The 13,646-nt window shown below is 37.6% G+C and overlaps 1 protein-coding gene across 7 annotated transcripts in view; it reads right to left on the reverse strand.

Moving 5' to 3' along the window:
• Positions 1-13,646, reverse strand: part of SPATA22 (spermatogenesis associated 22) — a 411,549-nt gene that overhangs the window by 96,105 nt on the left and 301,798 nt on the right. The window lies entirely within an intron of this gene.

Raw genomic sequence — 13,646 nt, forward strand, 5'->3', positions numbered from 1 at the left:
AAGAGAGCTTCTGTTTAATCAAGAATGGATAGATAAGAGAGCAGTAAGGGAGGAGGGGAGAGTGATGAGATCAGGAGTTTAATTACACATCTCTTAAAGCAATCTAGGGAAGAGAGAGTGAAGATACAAAATGAATACAAGACTAATTTTGCTGTTACGGATAAACTCAGTAAGATCAAATGGAATTAGGTGTTTATTGCCCATGGTGAAATAATAAGTACCAAAGAGGAGAGATACTATATAAGAAGGTATCCTTCTTTGCATCTATGATCCAGATGCAAATGTAGTGTGGAAATAGAAACCATAGAATGAATTATTATGATAGCAATAAGATGTCTACAAGATTTTGAGTTCGAGTCACTAAAAGGAAAAAGATGCCCTTAATGACAGTAGTGAACAAAACAGCAATTTAAGAAAAAAAAAGTTCCATTTTGGGTGTGTTTTTAGTGTTCCTGTGACTCTTGCGGATGTATTGAATTAAATAGTAGAATGAAGACACAAAGCTTTGGAGCAAAATTAACAGAACATGGATCAGAGGGGAGCTGAGAAGTCAAGTTTTCAACAAAGAGACTTGCAGAATCACTAAACTTCAAGAAAGGGAGCCAGGATGGAGAATGAGGATTCCAGTTGGGGAAGGAAGACACTTGTACAGTCAAGACTTGATGTCCCTCCAAGTCAAACTATGTGTCTCTCTCCCTTTTATATCAGTCAAGGGACATAGCACAGTATATTGTCCTGCACTATTGAGCACTCAAATACTTGCTTTTGAAAAAAAAATGAAACAAGGAAAAGTGGTAAGTGCTACAAAAGAAGTTAATGTGCCACGTAGGTTCAGAGAAAGTAGCCATTTCATTACATATGAAATGTACATATGCATGTGGGCGTGTGCATTTCGTCTATCACATATATTATTGTCTCTTTGAATTTTCAAAATAGTCCTGTGGCACAGATGGCAATAGCCCTCCTTCCAGATGAAGAAGTCACATCTCTCAAAGATGAAGTGATTTAGCCCATGTCTTTCAATTAGAAAAATGCAGATCTTGTATTTGAGCCCAGTTTTCCTCATGTTGAATGCTCTTCCTCTGACTCCACAGCTGGCCTGTAGAGGGAATATAGAATAATGAGGAGAGATACCTAAGGAAGTCAGGATGTGTGCACCTGCAGGAAACATGGCTAGAACTTTAACAAGTAGAGGGGACACTCCAGCCATGGTAATGGTCCTTTTTATGATTCCTATTTATTTATTGCTTTTTAAGTTATTCCCCTTTATCTTCTGTTTTCATTCATGCTTGTAGGATTTCAATATACATGCTTAGCTTCTCACAGTCCATTTACAGTTAATATCACACCACCTCATGTAAAATGTAGAAGCTCTGTATTTGCATAATCTCATTTATTGCTCCAACTGCCTTTTGCTAGATGCTATATATATAACAACTACCTACATTACAAAACTGGCCATCAGAGAAATGCAAATCAAAACCACAATGAGATACCATCTCACACCAGTTAGAATGGCGATCACTTTCTTATTTTCAAAAATTATAAAATTGGGTTTAAGATATTCTTAATTCTAAGAAAATAGAATTTACGCTGACCTGGTGGCTCATGCCTGTTATCTCCGCACTTTGGGAGGCTGGGGTAGGAGAGCTGCTTGAGACCAAGAGTTCAAGACCAGCCTGAGCAACATAGCAAGACCCCATCTCTTAAAAAAAGTTTAAGTCAAAATGGACACCCACAGAAATAGAAAAGATCATTCGAGACTACTGTGAACACCTCTATGCGCAGAAACTAGAACATTTAGCAGATATGGATAAATTCCTCGAAGAACCTTCTCGGAAGTATATTATCCTCCACAATATGGAAATGAAGTAACATATGGAAATGAAACATGTTTTTCAATTTTTTCTGCTATTCATTGCTAATTTCATTCCATTGTAGCTGGAAAACATACTTTGTATTTTTTCTACCCTTTTAATATCATTGGGGTTTATTTTATGGCCTAGAATATGGTCTATCATAGAGAATGTTCCAATGACACTTGAAAATAATTTTCTTCTTTTGTTGTTGGGCAGAGTGTTATAGACATCTGTTAGGCGCAGTTAATTTATAGTGTTGATCAGGTCTTTATTTCCTTGTTGATCTTCTGTCTAGTTGTTCTATCCATTATTTAAAGTGGTATGTTGAATTCTCCAAATATTGTTGAATTATTTATTATTATATATAATATATCGCATATATTATTATCTTATATATAATTATATTATATATTATATATATTATTATATATTATATAATATATTATATTATATATATTATTATATATTATATAATATATTATATTATATATATTATTATATATTATATAATATATTATATTATATATATTATATATATTATATATTATATTCTATATTATTCTATATTATCATATATTCTATATTATTATATATTATATATTATACATTATTATATATTCTATATTATTATATAATATATAATATATAATATATTATTATATATTGTATAATATATCATATATTATTATATATAATATATAATATATAATATAATATATAATATATATATAATATATAATATAATATATAATATAATTATTATCTATTATATTATATAATATAATTATTATATAATATAATATACTTATATATAATATATATAATTTTATTATATAATATAATTAATAATATATATTATATATTATAATAATATATATTATATATATATAATATATATTATATATTATTCTATTATACAATATATAATATATATTATATAATGTATAATATATATCTTATATATAATATATTATAATATATAATATATTATAATATATAATATATTATAATATATATTTATATAATATATATTATAATATATTATATATTATAATATATATTTATATAATATATATTATATAAATATATATTATAATATATATTTATATAATATATATTATAATATATTATAATATATTATACTAATATATAATATATTATTATTATTATTATTCCCCACCCCACAACAGGCCCTGGTGTGTGATGTTCCCCTTCCTGTGTCCAAGTGTGAAGATAATGTGTGGAGTTTTCCTATGTAGATAAGTTGTTATCAGCTTCAAACAGACTGTTATAAGAATTTTTATCCAAACCTCATGGTAATCACAAGGAAAAAGCCATTGTACAATCAAAAAATAAGACTGACAGGGCATGGTGGCATGAACCTGTAGTCTCAGCCACTCAGGAAGCTGAAGTGGGAGGATCACTTGAGCCAAGGAGTTGGAGACTGCAGTAAGCTAGGATCGTGCCACTGCAATCCAGCCTGGGCAACAGAGTGAAACCCTGCCTCTTAAAATAAATAAATAAAAGTAACTTTTAAAAACAAAGAGAAAAGGATCAAAGTATATCATTATTTTACAAAATCATCAAACCACAAAGAATACAACAAGAGGTGGACAACCAGCTTTCCCAGCATTCCAAGAACCTGTCAGGATGCCCACTCCAGTCTCACCTCACAGAGATCATAGCGGGGTAATGGCAAGGTTAACTCCCTGTGGTCAGATACAAACAAAGAAGGGAGGTGTTTCTCTGAGAAAGAGAGAAACAAAAGACTGACAAAAAAGACAGAACACAATCAGAAATTGACCACAGTAAGTGTTTGCCTATCAATAATTACTTCAAGTATAAGCAAATTACACTCATTATTCAAAATATATACAGCAGCTAAATGAATTAAAATACATGATCCAACTATGTGCTTTCTAGAAGACACAAACTTTAAATTTAAGGACACAAAGAAACTGAAAGTAAAGGGAAGAAAAAATACATTCTATGCAAATAGTAACCAAGTGATGTGGTTTGGCTCTGTGTCTCCACCCAAATCTCATTTCAAATTGTAACCTTCATGTGTCAGGGGAGGAACCTGGTGGGAGGTGATTGGATCATGGTAGCAGATTTTCCTCATGTTGTCCTCATGATAGTGAGTTCGTTCTCATGAGATCTGATTGTTCAGTAGTGTGGCACGTCCCACTGCCCCTCTCTGTCTCCTGCTGCCAAGTAAGATGTACCTTGCTTCCCTTTCACTTTCTGCCATGATTATAAGTTTCCTGAATGCTTCCCAGGCTATGCAGAAATGGAGTCAATTAAACCTCTTTTTTTAATATACATTATCCAGTCTCAGGTTGTTTTTATGCAGTGTGAGAATGGACTAATACAGAAAATCGTTATCAGTGGATTAGGGTACCTCTATAAAGATACTTGAAAATGTAGAAGCAACTTTGGAACTGGGTAACAGGAAGAGGTTGGAACAGTTTGGAGGACTCAGAAGAAGACAGGAAGATGTAGGAAAGTTTGGAACTTCCTAGAGACTTGTTGAATAGTTTTGAACAAAATGCTGAAAGTGATATGGACAATGAAGTCCAGGCTGAGGTGGTCTCAGATGGAGATGAGGAACTTATTGTGAACTAGAGTAAAGGTCATTCTTGCTATGCTTTAGCAAAGACACTGGAGGCATTTTGCACCACCCTAAAGATCCGTGGAACTTTGAACTTGAGAGTGATTATTTAGGTTATCTGGTGGACGACATTTCTAAGCAGCAAAGCATTCAAGATGTGACCTGGCTGTTTCTAAAAGCCTATAGTCATATGCATTCACAAAGAGATTATCTGAAATTGGAACTTATGTTTAAAAGAGAAGCAGAACATAAAAGTGTGGAAAATTTGCAGCCTGGCCATGCAGTAGAAAAGAAAAACCCATTTTCTGGGGAGAAATTCAAACTGGCTGCAGAAATTTGCATATGTAACAAGGAGCCAAATGTTAATAGTCAAGACAATGGGGAAAATGTCTCCAGGGCATTTCAGAGACCTTCACAGCAGCCCTTTCAATCACAGGCATGGAAGACTAGAAGACTCAATGCAGCCATGGGACATGGCACCCTGCATCCCAGCCACTGCAGCTCCAGCCATGGCTAAAAGGGGCCAAGGTAAAGCTCAGGCCATTGCTTCAGAGGGTACAAGTCCCAAGCATTGGTGGTTTCCACATGGTGTTGGGCCTGCAGGTATGCAGAAGACAAGAGTTGAGGTTTGGGAATCTCAGCCTAGGTTCCAGAGGATGTATGGAAATGCCTGGATTTCCAGGCAGAAGTCTGTGGCAAGAGCAGAGCCCTCATGGAGAACCTCTACTAGGGCAATGCAGTGGGGCTGGAGCCCCCCCATAGGGGAACTGCCTAGTGGAGCTGTGAGAAGAGGGCCACCATCCTCCAGCCCCCAAAATGGTAGATCCACCAACAGCTTGCACTAGGTGCCTGGAAAAGCCACAGGCACTCAATGCCAGCCCATGAAAGAAGTTGCAGGGGCTGTATGTACCCTGCAGAGCCACAGCGGTGGAGCTGCCCAAGGCCTTGGGAGCCCACATCTTGCATCAGTGTGCCCTGGATGTGAGACATGGAGTCAAAGGAGATTATTTTGGAGATTTAAGATTTAATGGCTGCCCTGCTGGGTTTTGGACTTGCATGAGGGCTGTAGCCCCTTGGTTTTGGTCAATTTCTCCCTCTTGGAATGGGAGCATTTACCCAATTCCTATATCCCCATTGTATCTTCGAAGTATCAAAGTAACTAACCTGTTTTTTATTTTACAGGGTAGTAGGCAGAAGGGACTTGCCTTGTCCCAGATGAGACTTTGGACTGGAACTTTGAATGCCTGAATGAGTTAAGACTTTGGGAGACTATTGGGAAGGCATGATTGGTTTTGAAATGTGAGAAGAACATGAATTTTGGGAGGAGCAGGGTTGGAATAATACGATATGGCTCTGTGTCCCACCCAAATCTTACCTGGAATTATAATCCCCACATGTCAGGGGAGGGAACTGGTATGAGGTGATTGGATCACAGAGGCAGATTTTCCCTATGCTGTTCTCATGATAATGAGTGAGTTCTCATGAGATCCGATGGTTTAAAAATGTGGGACTTCACCCTCCCCTTCTCTCTCTCCTGCTGCCATGTAAGATGTGCCTTGCTTCCCCTTTGCCTTCTGCCATGATTGTAAGTTTCCTGAGGCCTCCCCAGCCATGCAGAACTGTAAGTCAATCAAAGCTCTTTTCCTTACCTAGTCTTTACCCAGTCTCAGGTAGTTCTTTACAACAGTGTCAAAACAAATACACCAAGTGTGCAGGGTGGCCATACTTACATCAGATAAAATGCACTTTAATTCAAAAGCTGTTACAAGAAACAAAGAAGGTCATTACATAGTGACAAAATGGTTGATTCCACAGGAATATATAACAATTATAAATATACATGTACCAAACATCAGAGCACCTAACTATATAAAGCAAACATTGACAGATTTTAAGGGATACATAAAAGCAGTACAGTAATAGAAGACTTTCCATAAAGGATTTATAATCTGAACAGAAGATCGATAAGGAAACACCAGATCTGAACAATGCCATAAACCAATGTATGAGTCAGACATGTACAAAACATTCCACCCAACAGCAGCAGAAAACACATTCTTCTAAAACAGACATGGAACATTTTCCAAGAAAAATCACATGCTAGGTTACAAAATAATTGTTAACAAACTTAAGAAGATTGAAATCATTCTGTGTGCCATTTCTGGCTATTAAAAAGGAAAAATGAATTCAAAAACAATAGGAAAATTATAGATTATATGAAAATTAAACACTCCTGAACAACTATTGACTCAAAGAAGAAATTAAAAAGAAAAATTAAAAAATATTTCAGGGAAAACAAAATAAACACAACATACAAAAACTTACAAGTTGCAGCAAATGCAGTACTAAGAGGGAAATTGACAGTGAGAAACTTACATTATGAAAGAAGAAAGATCTCAAATAAACAACCTAACTTTACATTTAAGGAAGTAAAAAATAAGAAATTAAACCCAAAGTTAGCAGAAGGAAGAAAATAATAAAGAATAGAGCAGAAATAAATGAAACAGAAAATAATTACAAAAATAGACAAAAGTAGACATTGTTTTTTGGGAAAAAATGTGAAAAAATTAACAAACTCTTAGCTAGATTCATTTTTAACATAAGAAATACTCAAACAAAATCAGAAGGGGTGAAATTTCTATAATCTATGGCCATGGAAATTAAAAAAGGTCAGAAAGAATTATTATAAACAATTGCAAGCCAATTAATTGGACAGCCTATAAGAAACTGATAAATTTCTAGAAACACACAACCTTTCAACGTGAATAAGAAGTAGAAAGCCTGAACAGTCCAATAACAAATAAGAAGATTGAATCAGTAATTTAAAAAACAAACTTTCAAACAATAAAAGAAACATGAACGGATGGCTTCGCAGGTAATTTCTACCAAATATCTAAAGAAGAATTAATACCCAAACTTCTTAAATTCTTCCAAAAATAATAGTAGGAAACACTTCCAAACTCATTTAATGACACCAGCATCACTTTGATACCCAAGCCAGACAAAGACACCACAAGAAAGGAAAACACAGACCAATATCTCTTATGAACATAGATTCAAAATACTCAGTAAAATATAAACAAACCAAATTCAACAGCACAATAAAGGATCATACACCACAGCCAAGTAGGACTTATCCCTGGATGCAAGGTTGATTTGACATACACAAATCAGTCAATATAACATACCACACTAACAGAATGAAGGATAAAAACTACATGATTATATCCATAAATGCAGAGAAGGCATTTGACAAAATTCAAAACCATTTCATGATGAACTCTCAACTAATTAGGTACAGAAGTCACTTACCTCAACACAATAAAGGCCATATATGAAAAGCCCACAGTGAGCATCATTCTCAGTGAAGGATAACTGAAAGCTTTTCTTCTAAGATTTGGAAGAAAGCAAGGATGCTATGTTGGCACTTCTATTCAACATAATACTGGAAGTCCTAGCCAGATCAATTAGGAAACAAACAAACAAAAAGACATCAACTAACACAGGAACGGAAAGCCAAACACCACATGTTCTCACTCATAAGTGGGAGCTGAACAATGAGAACACGTGGACACAGGGAGGGGAACATCACACACCGGGGCCTGTCAGCGGGTCGGGGGCTAGGGGAGGGATAGCATTAGAAGAAATGCCTAATGTAGACAACGGGTTGATGGGTGCAGCAAACCACCATGGCACGTGTATACCTATGTAACAAATGTGCCCATTCTGGACTTGTATCCCAGGACTTAAAGTACAATAATAAAAAAAGAAGATTAAAAAAAATCCAAATCAGAACAAAATAAAATTATTTATAATCTTATATGTAGAAACCCATAAAGACACCACAAACTGTTAGAATGAATTAACAAATTCAATAAAGTTGCAGGATATAAAATCAATGTATAAAAATCAGACATATAGACCTTATACACACACACAAACACACACACAAATATATTAGTCATAATAAGAAATCCTGCTATTTGTGATATGGATGAACCTGGAGAACATTATACTAAGCAAAATAAGCCACACAAAGAAAGACAAAAACTGCAGGACCTCACCTATATGTGGAATCTGAAGACGTATAGCTCAGAGTTAGAGAGTAGAAGGATCCTTACCAGAGGCTGGGAAGGATAGTGGTGGGGGGAGATGGCTAATGGGTACAAAAAAATCGTCAGAATGAATAAGGCCCAGGACAGGGTGACTATAGTCAATAATAATTTAATTGTACGTTGTAAAATAACTAAAAGGGTATAATTGGATTGTTTGTAAAACAAAGGATAAATACTTGAGGGAACGGATACCCCATTTTCCATGATGTAATTATGATACATTGCATGCTTGTATCAAAGCGTCTCATGTACCCCATAAATATATACATGTACTATGAACTCACAAAAATTAAAAATTAAAAAAAATTTTTTTTTTTGAGATGGAGTCTCGCTCTGTCTCCGAGGCGGGAGTGCAGTGGCACGATCTCGTCTAACTGCAAGCTCCGCCTCCCGGTTTTACGCCATTCTCCTGCCTCAGCCTCCCGAGTAGCTGGGACTACAGGCGTGCACCACCTACACCCGGCTATTTTTTTTTGTATTTTAGTAGAGATGGGGTTTCACCGTGTTAGCCAGGATGGTCTTGAACTCCTGACCTCATGATCTGCCTGCCTCGGCCCCCCAAAGCGCTGGGATTACAGGCGTAAGCCACCGCACCTGGCCTAAAGATTTTTTTAAAAGTATAGCTCACAGAAGCAGACTAAAAGAGTGGTTACCAGAGGTCAGGCATGGATGAATTGGGGAAGCATCGGTGAAAGGGTAAAAACTTCCAGTTACGAGCAAGTTCTGGAGAGCTAATATATAGCACGGTAACTACAGTTTGTTGTTGTTGGTGGTGGTGTTTTAGAGGCAAGGTCTTGCTCTGTCACCCAAGCTGGAGTGCAGTGGCAGGATCATAGTTCACTGTAGCCCCCAACTCCTGGGTTAAAGCAATTCTCCCACCTCAGCCTCCCAAGTAGCTAAGACTACAGGCACACACGGCCATGCCTAATTATTTATTAATTTCTCTAGAGATGGGGTCTCACTATGTTGCCTAGGCTGGTCTCCAACTGCTGGCCTCAAGTAATCCTCCCACCCTAGCCTCCTAAAGTGCTAAGATTACAGGCCTGATCTACCACACCCAGTCTATAGCCAATAATACTATGTTACATACTCAAAATTTGCAAAAAGAATAGATCTAGTGTATTCTCACACCAAAATAAGAGTAACTGTGTGAAATGATGGATATGCTAATTAGCTTGACTGTGGTGATCATTTACAATAGATATATATTACATATATCAAAACAGCACTATATAAACCTTAAATAATTTTTATTTGTTAGTTATACCTCAATAAAGATGTAAAAAAACCATTTACACAACAATGCAGTATGGAAAGATGGTCTTTTCAATAAATGGCACTGGGTCAGCTGGAGATTCATATTTGTAGGATAAAAATATATCTTGACCTATACCTCATCTGACATAAAAACCAGTTTTAGATTGATGGTAAATCTAAATGTGAGTGGTAAAACAATACATCTTTTAGCAGAAAATATAAAAAAGAATATTGGCAAACATTACTTTTAAAGGATGCAAAAAGCAATAATTCTGAAACAAAAATTGATAAATTGGACTACATTAAAATTAAAATCTTCTGTTTCTCAAAAGCCACCATTAGTTGCATAAAAGCCAACCCACAAACTTGACACATTTAATCTATTAGGTTGGGGCAAAAATAATTACAGTTTTTGCCATTAAAAGCAATGGCAAAAACCGCAGTCACTTTTGCCCCAACCTAATACAAGCATTTACGAAGACTCACAAAACATGTAAGGAAATACAAACCAACATAAAAAGATAACCTGATAGAAAAATAAGCAAAATACTTGAATGGGTAATTTACACAAGAAGATACATGGTAGACAGACGACAAAGAGAGATGATAGATAGACAAACAGCCATGTAAGAAAGTACTTAACCGCATTACTCAACATGAAAATACAAATTATAACCATAAACAAAACCACTACACACACACCAAAATATCTTCAGATACCAACTTATAGGAGATATACCTAATGCTAAATGACGAGTTAATGGGTGCAGCACACCAGCATGGCACACGTATACATATGTAACTAACCTGCACATTGTACACATGTACCCTAAAACTTAAAAGTATAATAATAAAAAAAAAATTTGGAGCAACCAGAACCCTCATACACTGCGCGGGGAAGTTAAGATTGAGACATGTTTGGAAAACTGTTTAGCCCTGTTGACTACACAAAAGTCTGCCCTAGGTTACAGAAATTCAAAGTCAGGTATATATTTCCAACAGAAACGTGCATCTGCCCTTTTCAGAACAAGCCCAACTGGCTACTAATGTCTATCAATGGTTAAATGGATTTATTAAATGGTACATTCCCACAATACAATGTTATACAGCAATAAATATGAGCAATAATATACAACCACATACAACAGTGTGGCTGAATCACACATATATAATGTTGAGTGAAAGAAGCAGATACAAAAGAGAACAAACTGTATGATTTAATATAAAGTACAAAAGTGAATAAAGCTAATTTATGCTATTAGGAGTCAAGATACTGATTACCCGCGTAGGAACAGGGACTACAGAGGAAAATGAGGTGACTTCTGGAGGGCCAGTAATGTGTTTTCATCTGAGTGCTGGTTACTCATTATGACTGTTCCATTTGTAAAAGTCACTGACGAAATTTTCAGGTTTCATTTTATTTTCTAAGACACCATAAGCATGACTTTTTTAATCTGTGTCTAATAATTATATTATCTGGAGTCCCTATATGCCTCCCATCTGTTGGTTCTTGCTATTGGAATCCTTCATCCTTGTGTGTCTTATCTTCAGATGTATGTTGGATATTGTGCTTGAAAAAGTATTAAGAGAAGTAATTTGAGCTCAAGGGGGCACTGTTCCTCCAAATAGGATTTTTTCTCAATTGCTTTTGCTTAGAACTTGGGGTCCCTAGAAGTCTAGATCATCCTAATCGAAGTTTAGTACTTCAGATTTTCCAGACCTCTGATAAGTCAAAGCCAGGCTGCAATATGTATGAGGGCTGCTTTATCCCTGACTGACTCCCAGCGTGTGTTTTAGGATTGCTGCGCAGTAAGGGGCTGGTTTACTTCTCGTAAACAAGACTCATTTCTCAAGGTTCTTGCCTCTAGATAATAACATTGGAGCAATTATCCATGTTCATCTCAAGAGGCTACCTTGGGATTGTATCTCCAGGGCCGCTCCAAAACTGATAAGGTCTGATACAGTCCCTGTTTAGTCCTTTCCATCGTGAATCTGGGATTCCGACATCAGTTCTCAAATCCCCCCAGGCTCATCAGGGCATAAAGAGCCTCAAATTCTGTCTCCTCTTTTGCAGGGACTGAAGATGCAGGCAACAAGTTCTCTGCTCTTTACATTTAGCAAATAGGACAAGTCAGCAAGTTCTATTCAGGAAATAATGCATTGTAGTCTCTTATGTCCTTACTGAATTTTCATCCTGTAGAGCAGGAACGTGGAGGCAGCCGAACAAGTGAACTCCGAGAGCAGCACAGAGCAGTGGGTAAGGTGCGTCCGCCTCAGGCTCATGCTCCTTCTCCCTCTTCCCTCTTATCTTCTCCTCCATTTTCTCTCATATTTGTGGGATAAAAAATATATCTTGACCTATACCTCACCTGATACAAAAATCAGTTTTAAATTGATAGTGAATCTAAGTGTGAATAGTAAAACAATAAATCTTTTAGCAGAAAATATAAAAAAGGACATTAAAAGAAATCTTTGTTAAATCTTTGCCAAAGGATGCAAAAAGCAAACATACTCACATCTTCGTAATCTAACTGCTAAGTGTTTAAGGTAAGATAACAATTCCTCCAATCCTTTTGGCACTCTGCAGCTTTCACGGGCTCACTGGCAACGCCCTGCTGCCTGTGATTCTCACAACCTACAAGAATGCCTGCATGGTGGTTCTGGGGGACTGACTGCCCAACTCAAAATCCTACAGCTGGGGAGCAACAAAGGCGGCACAAAGGCCAGTGTCCCAACAGCAAGCTTGCAGCACTTTTCTGTAACACACGCACACTCACTGTCCTCTCCCCCAGGCCGCGCTACATGGGAGTCTGTGTCTCTACGGCCTTCACACCGCACGAGCGTTCAGAACCCGCTGACTCTTCTGGGCTGAGAGCAGTGTTTCCCAAAGCATAGGATCAGAATCACTCGGGGCTCGCTAAAAAGAACTTGGTCCTCAGAACAGAACCAGCACTTCAGAGAAGGGGCGGGAAGATCAGCTTTTTGTCTTGGAGCATCGCAGGTGATCCTAGTGCTCACTGCAGCGTGGGAGATGATAGCTTTAGGGCGGGCGAGCAGAGGTGTCCAGTCCTCTGGGCAGCCTTGGTTGTCTGAAGTCCCATCACCTCCCTCCTACCTTCTCTCCTGTTGGGAAGATGTCCCACCCAGAAGGCGGGAAGGAAGTAGTTCCTTCTGGGGTCTAAGAAGGTGGAAGCCGTTTCTCTCCATGGCAGAAACAGAGGTGGTGGGCGAGTGTGCTCAGGATTGGGGCCCTGCAGGGAATCACCACGGTGCTGCTTTTCATGCTCAGGTCACGTAGGGGCCATGGGGTGATCTCAGGGATGAGCCCATCAGCTCCCTCTTTCTCATTGTAACCGCTTTTCTAAGAGGCAAGCAGAGCTTTGGTCATGGGCTCATCTCTGCCGTCAAATCGCTCTGACTTTGCGCAGATCTCTGCGGATCAAGGCTGCACGTAAGTTCTGGAGTGTGGGAAATAAACGGGCTCGTTTGTGGTTAGAGCCGTAAGACAACTAACAGATAAGAGATGTGGAAGCAGTAGATACAAAAAGTCTCCGGAGCATGTGCTCAGGGTCACTCCCACTTTCACTGAAATGCCAGAGGACCACTCCATCATGAATGTGTAATTTGGAACCTTATTGCTAAAAGAGGCCTTAACCAGCACTTACTTCCACTAAATGCTCCAATTGGCTCTGAAACGATCGCTCAGCCCATGGCATCGTGCAGCCTGTTCTAGTCCCTTCTGTGACGGGGAGTTCACCTCCTTCCCAGTGCCCTTCGCTGGCCCAGTACTTAAGTCTTCTGGGT

The sequence above is a fragment of the Pan paniscus genome, chromosome 19 (assembly GCF_029289425.2).
Source record: "Pan paniscus chromosome 19, NHGRI_mPanPan1-v2.0_pri, whole genome shotgun sequence".
NCBI lineage: Eukaryota > Metazoa > Chordata > Mammalia > Primates > Hominidae > Pan > Pan paniscus.